Source organism: Heptranchias perlo, chromosome 21 (genome assembly GCF_035084215.1).
Source record: "Heptranchias perlo isolate sHepPer1 chromosome 21, sHepPer1.hap1, whole genome shotgun sequence".
NCBI classification, from domain to species: Eukaryota; Metazoa; Chordata; class Chondrichthyes; order Hexanchiformes; family Hexanchidae; genus Heptranchias; species Heptranchias perlo.
Genome location: NC_090345.1, coordinates 1,919,573 through 1,929,426, shown reverse-complemented (window position 1 = coordinate 1,929,426; position 9,854 = coordinate 1,919,573). Strand labels below are relative to the sequence as shown.

General features: G+C 47.3%; 1 protein-coding gene across 3 annotated transcripts in view; it reads left to right on the top strand.

Moving 5' to 3' along the window:
• Positions 1–412: 412 nt before the first annotated feature.
• LOC137339904 (collagen alpha-1(XVII) chain-like) overlaps positions 413–9,854 on the top strand; it is a 148,823-nt gene continuing 139,381 nt past the window's right edge. For all 3 annotated transcript variants that reach the window (XM_068001961.1, XM_068001963.1, XM_068001960.1), the window contains exon 1: positions 413–580. The gene's annotated coding sequence lies outside the window, so the exon portion shown is untranslated. The remainder of the gene's footprint in view (positions 581–9,854) is intronic.

Here is a 9,854-nt window from a genome sequence, read left to right as displayed (position 1 = left end):
CACATCCCCCACCTGGATAAATGCACACTTTCAATACTTGACTAGCAGAGTCAGCGGAAAGGGGGACAAAGGGGGAGAGGGTCTCACAGAGCAGCAACTGCTGGGACATCCCAACCTGTTCTGACTCAGAGGTGAGAGTACTGGCACCTGTAGCTCTGATCTGGTGGGTTATTTTTCACTTGGGGGTGGTGGGTGGGGTGGAGGGGGGTACGCTGATTTGCTTGAGGCTGGGGCTGAGGCAGCAAACTGCTGTTTGAGACTCACAGGAAACTGGAAATCAGACAGGTGAGGCTGTTTGGAAAGTCTCAGCCTCAGGGCTGGGTTCATACAACTGGGCGAGGCTTTTAGTCACTCCCAACTTGCCCAGACCGCGCCTGAATGGAAGCAGCAATCTGGTACAAATCAGATTGAAGCCATTAAATTAAAGAAGATAAAGGGAGAGAGAGAGAGAAAGAAAAGCATTCCTATCAGATCAGTCAGTGTTCACACCTTCTCACACGCAGGATAAGTGAGGTGTAAGAGGCAGAAAGCAGCACAATCAGAGGCTCACAGAGATCTACAACGGAGCACTGCTCAACAGGTAGGAACTGTTTAATTACAAAGCAATCAAAACTTAATGAATAAATTGGGCGTACAGTGTCCCGGCTCCAGATAGTGGGCCCCACCTACAGATCTCAGAAAATTGTAAACATTCCTGATTAGACATTTCCCTGAAGTTTAAATTTATTCTTATGTATTTCTTTATGAATCAGTAAACAAGCTTGAGTTTAGTGCTCAGATTTAGTGCATTTTTATTTCACTTCACGGCTGAAAAGTTTTGGATTCAAAGTTTACTTTATTTCAACAGATCTTTAAAAGTGTTTCACACAAATGAGATGGTGTGTGGATTACACAGAGTCTGTGTGATTGGTGGAGGGTCTGTGATTGGTGGAGGGTCTGTGATTGGTTGAGGGTCTGTGATTGGTGGAGGATCTGATTAGTGGAGGGTCTGTGATTGGTGGAGGATCTGATTAGTGGAGGGTCTGTGATTGGTGGAGGATCTGATTAGTGGAGGGTCTGTGATTGGTGGAGGGTCTGTGATTGGTGGAGGGTCTGTGATTGGTGGAGGGTTTGATTGGTGGAGGGTCTGTGATTGGTGGAGGGTCTGTGATTGGTGGAGGGTTTGATTGGTAGGGGTGTCTGTGATTGGTAGAGGACCTGATTGGTAGAGGGTCTGTGATTGGTGGAGGGTCTGTGATTGGTGGAGGGTCTGTGATTGGGAGAGGGCCTGTGATTGGGAGAGGGCCTGTGATTGGGAGAGGGCCTGTGATTGGTAGAGGGTCTGTGATTGGTAGAGGGTCTGTGATTGGTAGAGGGTCTGTGATTGGTGGAGGGTCTGTGATTGGTGGAGGGTTTGATTGGTGGAGGGTCTGTGATTGTTAGAGGGTCTGTGATTGGTACAAGTCCATGTAACCAGAACCTTACATCTGACAGACTTCAACATTCGTTAAGTTTCTTGCTTTGACAAAACTTTCATTGCTCACGTTTCTTGTCCCTGGTGTTTGTGATAAGAGGTGATGTAACAGAATGTTCTAGATCAGTGTGACCCTGTGTGGTGTAAGGTGCTACGCTATATGAGTGTGACCCTGTGTGGTGTAAAGGACTACACTATATGAGTGTGACCCTGTGTGGTGTAAGGGACTACACTATATGAGTGTGACCCTGTGTGGTGTAAGGGACTACACTATATGAGTGTGACCCTGTGTGGTGTAAAGGACTACACTATATGAGTGTGACCCTGTGTGGTGCAAGGTGCTACACTATATGAGTGTGACCCTGTGTGGTGTAAGGTGCTACACTATATGAGTGTGACCCTGTGTGGTGTAAGGTGCTACACTATATGAGTGTGACCCTGTGTGGTGTAAGGACTACACTATATGAGTGTGACCCTGTGTGGTGTAAGGGACTACGCTATATGAGTGTGAGAATTAGATGTTATGAGTTAATGAGCTACATTTCAAATGGAGTTGAGGTACAGATTAGCCATGAGCTAATTGAATAGGGGAATGGGCTCGAGGGGCTGAATGGCCTACTCCTGTTGATATGGTTACTTCTTTCTCTTTATCTGCTGTGTACAGGAGTTGCTGAGATCTGTACAAATATTTGATCAGTACTCACTGAATGGAGTGCCCCAATTGAGTTAGCTGGTGGTAGCACCGACTATGATTGATGTCAGTAGGTTAGGGAGGGGAAGAATCTCTCTCCTGACCAACATCCAGTGACCCCCTGCTGGGGAGTGAGTGTGGGTGTCCGGTGAGGACAATTTCAGGGTCCTCTGTGATGCCCCCCAACTCCCCCACACATGGAACAACCCACTGACACTCACTTTCCGATCTCGCAGATGCAGAATGGCCACTTGGGGAGGAGGTACTGGAGGGCACAAGGCACCTCCACCATCACCCACTAGGACAGTGCAGAATCTGCCATTCCCCCTCCCCTCTGTAATAAACTGGATAACTAGGTAGTGAAGGATAGAATACTAGAGCCTGGTCTTCAGTTGCTTCCAAGCCTTTATTCACAGAAATCAACATTACCCACTCCACACCCTAAATAAGGTCTCCTATAAATGGATATGAGAGTCCCCAATTGATACACATCACCTGAATACAATTAACCCAATTGATATAAATCATATGGATATAATTAACACCCTTTGTCCGACCCAATCTCTGGGCTGGAACCCCTCTCCCCGGGCAGATCCTGTGAGTGTTGTCCTGTATACTGACCACCTCCTTTAACTTAAGAAGTCCAGCCCTGTTTCAGCAGCTGAAGTTATTTGTGTCCGTTTATGAGGGGTTTTGATGGAGTAAATAAGGAGAAACTGTTTCCAGTGGCAGGAGGGTCGGTAACCAGAGGACACAGATTTAAGGTAATTGGCAAAAGAACCAGAGGGGAAACTAAGAGAAATTTTTAAGCAGCGAGTTGTGATGATCTGGAATGCGCTGCCTGAAAGGGCGGTGGAAACAGATTCAATAATAACTTTCAGAAGAGAATTTGGATAAATACTTGAAGGGGAAGAATTTGCAAGGATATGGGGAAAGATTAGGGGAGTGAGGCTAATTGGACAGCTCTTTCAAAGAGCTGGCAAAGGCACGATGGGCCCAATGGCCTCCTTCCCCACTGTATCATTCTGTGATAGCCCTTCCACTGAGATGAACTTACTCAGCACAGGCCAGGGATGGGATGTAGGAGCCTCTTGGCCTGGATCACTCAGGACCACACCAGCCGTGCACTGAGGAAATCTGCATTCCATATCCTTTAATGTCTTGAATCCTCCTCAATCTTCATCCACTTTGGAGACAGCAATGGGTGTTCTCAGCACGGGCGGAGTCCTGGTTATCCCACTGCTCTGTCAGTGATCCTTCTCTTCACTTAATTACACAGAGTTATTTTAAACTTCTTGCTGCATTCCGTCTTGGGTTCTGACTGGCAGTTTCACGCTGAGTGTCACTGAGGCGTGAAATGTTGCTGTTTGATCTCAGAACAGAGACAGATGCAGCTCAACAACATTGGAATGCTGGGTGTGTGAGGGGGAATGAATCAGGTCACACAGTCGTGGGAGGGGGTAACAGAGATAAATCCCACAATCAGGGGAGGGGATAATTAATAGTCCAGTAACACAACCATTACACTACCACGCCATGTCCCAGAGATCAGGGCTGGGGGTGATGTACTGAGTGGGTTACCCCAGGGATCAGTGCTTTCGGGCGATGTACTGAGTGGGTTACCCCAGGGATCGGTGCTGGGGGAGATGTACTGAGTGGGTTACCCCAGGGATCAGTGCTGGGGAGATGTACTGAGTGGGTTACCCCAGGGATCGGTGCTGGGGGAGATGTACTGAGTGGGTTACCCCAGGGATCGGTGCTGGGGGAGATGTACTGAGTGGGTTACCCCAGGGATCAGTGCTGGGGGAGATGTACTAATGAGTTTTAATACTAAGTGCAAGGTCTAATACTTAAGAAGAAACCATAGGGGCACACTTACTGAATGGTGTGAACTAGCTAGTGGAGAGGCTGATAGAGATCTGGGAGTGATAGTGGACTCAACACTGACCATCTGGGAGTGATAGTGGACTCGTTGGATGGGATAAACATAGTGAGAGAGGAAGTATTAAGGGGATTAGCATCTTTGAAAGCAGATAAATCATCAGGCCCAGATGAAATGTATCCCAGGCTGTTAAGAGAAGCAAGGGAGGAAATAGTGGAGGCTCTGACCATCATTTTCCAATCCTCTCTTGCTATAGGCGTGGTGCTGGAGGACTGCTAATGCTGTACCGTTGTTTAAAAAGGGAGGAAGGGATAGACCGAGTAATTACAGGCCAGTCAGCCTAACCTCGGTGGTGGGCAGATTATTAGAAAAAATTCTGAGGGACCTATTAATCATCAATTAGAAAGGCACGGATTAATCAAGGACAGTCAGCGTGGGTTTGTTAAGGGAAGATCGTGTCTGACTAACTTGATTGAATTTTTTGAAGAGGTAACAAGGAGGGTCGATAAGGGTAGCGCGTTTGATGTAATCTACATGGATTTTAGCAAGGCTTTTTGACAAGGCCCCATATGGCAGACTGGTCAGGAAAGTAAAAGCCCATGGGATCCAAGGGAAAGTGGCAAGTTGGATCCAAAATTGGCTCAGTGGCAGGAAGCAAAGGGTAATGGTCAACAGCTGTATTTGTGACTGGAAGGCTGTTTCCAGTGGGGTTCCGCTGGGCTCAGTACAAGGTCCCTTGCTTTTTGTGTTACATATTAATGATTTAAACTTAAATGTAGGGGGCATAATTAAGAAGTTTGCAGATGATACAAAAATTGGCCGTGTGGTTGATAGTGAGGAGGAAAACTGTAGACTGCAGGAAGATATCAATGAACTGGTCAGGTGGGCAGAAAAGTGGCAAATGGAATTCAATCTGGAGAAGTGTGAGGTAATGCATTTGGGGAGGGAAAACAAGGCAAGGGAATACACAATAAATGGGAGGATACTGAGAGGTGTAGAGGAAGTGAGGGACCTTGGAGAGCATGTCCACAGATCCCTGAATGTAGCAGGACAGGTAGATAAGTGGTTAAGAAGGCATATGGGATACTTTCCTTTATTAGCTGAGGCATAGAATATAAGAGCAGGGCGGTTATGCTCGAACTGTATAAAACACTAGTTAGGCCACAGCTAGAGTACTGTGTACAGTTCTGGTCACCACATTATAGGAAAGATGTGATTGCACTAGAGAGGGTACAGAGGAGATTTACAAGGATGTTGCCAGGACTGGAGAATTTTAGCTATGAGGAAAGATTGGATAGGCTGGGGTTGTTTTCTTGGAACAAAGGAGGCTGAGGGGAGATTTAATTGAGGCGTATAAAATTATGAGGGCACTAGATAGAGTGGATAGGAAGGACCTATTTCCCTTAGCAGAGAGACAAGGGCAGCAGGCACATGTGATCAACACCACCTGCACGTTCCCCTCCAAGTCACACACCATCCCGACTTGGAAATATATCGCCGTTTCTTCATCGTCGCTGGGTCAAAATCCTGGAACTCCCCTCCTAACAGCACTGTGGGAGAACCTTCACCACACGGACTGCAGCGGTTCAAGAAGGTGGCTCACCACCACCTTCTCAAGGGCAATTAGGGATGGGCAATAAATGCCGGCCTCGCCAGCGACGCCCACACCCCATGAACGAATAAATTTAAAAAAAACCAGGGGGCATAGGTTTAAAGTGATTGGTAGAAGTAGTAGAGGGGAGCTGAGGAGAAATGTTTTCACCCAGAGGGTGGTGGGGGCCTGGAATTCACTGCCTGGAAGGGTGGTAGAGGCAGAAACCCTCATCACATTTAAAAAGTACCTGGATGTGCACTTGAAGTGCTGTAACCCACAGGGCTACGGACCAAGAGCTGGAAAGTGGGATTAGGTTGGATAGCTCTTTTTCGGCCGGCACAGACACAACGGGCCGAATGGCCTCCTTCTCTGCCGTAAATTTCTATGATTCTATGGAAAAAGATTTACTCGGATAATACCAGAAATGAGAGGCTATACTTATCAGGAAAGACTGAATAGGCTGGGGCTCTTTTCTCTAGAAAAGGGACGACTAGACCTGATAGAGGTCTTCAAGATTATGAAAGGGTTCGATAGAGGATCATAGAATCATAATATCATGGAATGGTTACGGCACAGAAGGAGGCCATTCGGCCCATCGAGCCGGTGCCGGCTCTTGGTAAGAGCAATCCAGTTGATCCCGTTCCCCTGCTCTTTCCCCATAGCCCTGCAAATTCTTTCCCTTCATATATTTATCCAAAGAGAGATGTTTCTGCTTGTGGGGGAGACCAGAACTCAGGGCCATAAATATTAGATAGTCACTAACAAATCCAATAGGGAATTCAGGAGAAACTTCTTCTCTTGGAATCATAGAAAGGTTACAGCACGGAAGGAGGCCATTCGGCCCATCGAGTCCGTGCTGGCTGTACGCAAGAGCAATCCAGCTAGTTCCACTCCCCCACTGAGTGGTAAAAATGTGGAACGCACTACCACAAGGAGTAGTCGAGGCGATTAGCATATTTACATATCAACATATCCTTCTATTCCCTTCTCCCTCATAAACAAATGAGGGAGAAGGGAATAGAAGGATATGTTGATAGGGTTTGATGAAGTAGGGTGGGAGGAGGCTCATATAGAACATAAACGCTGGCATGGACCTGTTGGGCCGAATGGCCTGTTTCTGTGCTGTACATTCTTTGTAAATACATAATCACCTGAGCTCATCGCATAGAGACTGGGAGAGAGAGACACAGACAGGAGACGGAGACAGACACACACACGCACACGGGGAGATAGAGAGACACACACAGACAGGGGGACACACACACACACACACACACACACAGAGTCAAGGAGACAGAGACACACACACACAGAGGGAGACAGAGACACACACACACACACACACACACACACACACAGAGACAGGGGAGAGAGCGAGACAGACAGACACGCAGCTCTCACCACAAGATGTACTAACAAGAACCAACAAGAGAGAGAAAAACATTCACAGAGGAAGAGATCAGACTCAGACAGAAAGAGAAAAAGAAACAGACAGAGAAGGAAATTCAGAGAGAGGTGGACAGAAACCAGATATGGACAGACAGAGAAGGAGAGATGCAGTGAGCGAGACACACAGAGGAAGAGAAAGAGTGAGAGAGAGATACACAAACAGAGAATCATAGAATCATAGAAGTTTACAACATGGAAACAGGCCCTTCGGCCCAACATGTCCATGTCGCCCAGTTTATACCACTAAGCTAGTCCCAATTGCCTGCACTTGGCCCATATCCCTCTATACCCATCTTACCCATGTAACTGTCCAAATGCTTTTTAAAAGACAAAATTGTACCCGCCTCTACTACTGCCTCTGGCAGCTCATTCCAGACACTCACCACCCTTTGAGTGAAAAAATTGCCCCTCTGGACCCTTTTGTATCTCTCCCCTCTCACCTTAAATCTATGTCCCCTCGTTATAGACTCCCCTACCTTTGGGAAAAGATTTTGACTATCTACCTTATCTATGCCCCTCATTATTTTATAGACTTCTATAAGATCACCCCTTAACCTCCTACTCTCCAGGGAAAAAAGTCCCAGTCTATCTAACCTCTCCCTATAAGTCAAACCATCAAGTCCCGGTAGCATCCTAGTAAATCTTTTCTGCACTCTTTCTAGTTTAATAATATCCTTTCTATAGTAGGGTGACCAGAACTGTACACAGTATTCCAAGTGTGGCCTTACTAATGTCTTGTACAACTTCAACAAGACATCCCAACTCCTGTATTCAATGTTCTGACCAATGAAACCAAGCATGCCGAATGCCTTCTTCACCACCCTATCCACCTGTGACTCCACTTTCAAGGAGCTATGAACCTGTACTCCTAGATCTCTTTGTTCTATAACTCTCCCCAACGCCCTACCATTAACGGAGTAGGTCCTGGTCTGATTCGATCTACCAAAATGCATCACCTCACATTTATCTAAATTAAACTCCATCTGCCATTCATCGGCCCACTGGCCCAATTTATCAAGATCCCGTTGCAATCCTAGATAACCTTCTTCACTGTCCACAATGCCACCAATCTTGGTGTCATCTGCAAACTTACTAACCATTCCTCCTAAATTCTCATCCAAATCATTAATATAAATAACAAATAACAGCGGACCCAGCACCGATCCCTGAGGCACACCGCTGGACACAGGCCTCCAGTTTGAAAAACAACCCTCTACACCCACCCTCTGTCTTCTGTCGTCAAGCCAATTTTGTATCCAATTGGCTACCTTACCTTGGATCCCGTGAGATTTAACCTTACGTAACAACCTACCATGGTTGTTACGTAAGGTTAAATCTCATAGAAAGAAAGAGATAACTTGTATTTCTATAACCCTTTCACGACCTCAGGGCCTCCCAAAGTACTTTACAGCCAATGAAGTACTTTTGAAGTGTAGTCAATGTTGTAATGTAGGAAACGTGACAACCAATGCAGCAAGCTCCCACAATCAGCAATGAGATAATGACTAGATGATCTGTTTCTGGTGCTGTTGAGGGATAAATATTGGCCCAGGACACCTTGGAGAACTCCCCTGCTCTTCTTCGAAATAGATCTTTTATATCCACCTGAAAGGGCAGACGGGGCCTCGGTTTAACATCGCATCTGTTGGAGGCCAATCGTCTCAGCCCCAGGGCATTGCTGCAGGAGTTCCTCAGGGTAGTGTCCTAGGCCCAACCATCTTCAGCTGCTTCATCAATGACCTTCCCTCCATCATAAGGTCAGAAATGGGGATGTTCGCTGATGACTGCACAGTGTTCAGTTCCATTCGCAACCCCTCAAATAATGAAGCAGTCCGAGCCCGCATGCAGCAAGACCTGGACAACATCCAGGCTTGGGCTCATAAGTGGCAAGTAACATTCACGCCAGATAAGTGCCAGGCAATGACCATCTCCAACAAGAGACAGTCCAACCACCTCCCCCTGACATTCAACGGCATTACCATCACCGAATCCCCCACCATCAACATCCTGGGGGTCAACATTGACCAGAAACTTAACTGGACCAGCCATATAAATACTGTGGCTACGAGAGCAGGTCAGAGGCTGGGTATTCTGCGGCGAGTGACTCACCTCCTGACTCCCCAAAGCCTTTCCACCATCTACAAGGCACAAGTCAGGAGTGTGATGGAATACTCTCCACTTGCCTGGATGAGTGCAGCTCCAACAACACTCAAAAAGCTCGACACCATCCAAGATAAAGCAGCCCGCTTGATTGGCACCCCATCCACCACCCTAAACATTCACTCCCTTCACCACCGGCGCACTGTGGCTGCAGTGTGTACCATCCACAGGATGCACTGCAGCAACTCGCCAAGGCTTCTTCGACAGCACCTCCCAAACCCGCGACCTCTACCACCTAGAAGGACAAGAGCAGCAGGCACATGGGAACAACACCACCTGCACGTTCCCCTCCAAGTCACACACCATCCCGACTTGGAAATATACCGCCGTTCCTTCATTGTCGCTGGGTCAAAATCCTGGAACTCCCTTCCTAACAGCACTGTGGGAGAACCTTCACCACACGGACTGCAGCGGTTCAAGAAGGCGGCTCACCACCACCTTCTCGAGGGCAATTAAGGGATGGGCAATAAATGCTGGCCTCGCCAGCGACGCCCACATCCCGTGAACAAATAAAAAAAAAGACAGCACCTCCGACAGTGCAGCACTCCTTCTATACTGTATTTCCGACAGAGCAGCACTCCCTCAGTACTGCCCCTCCGACAGTGCAGTGCTCCCTCAATAGTGC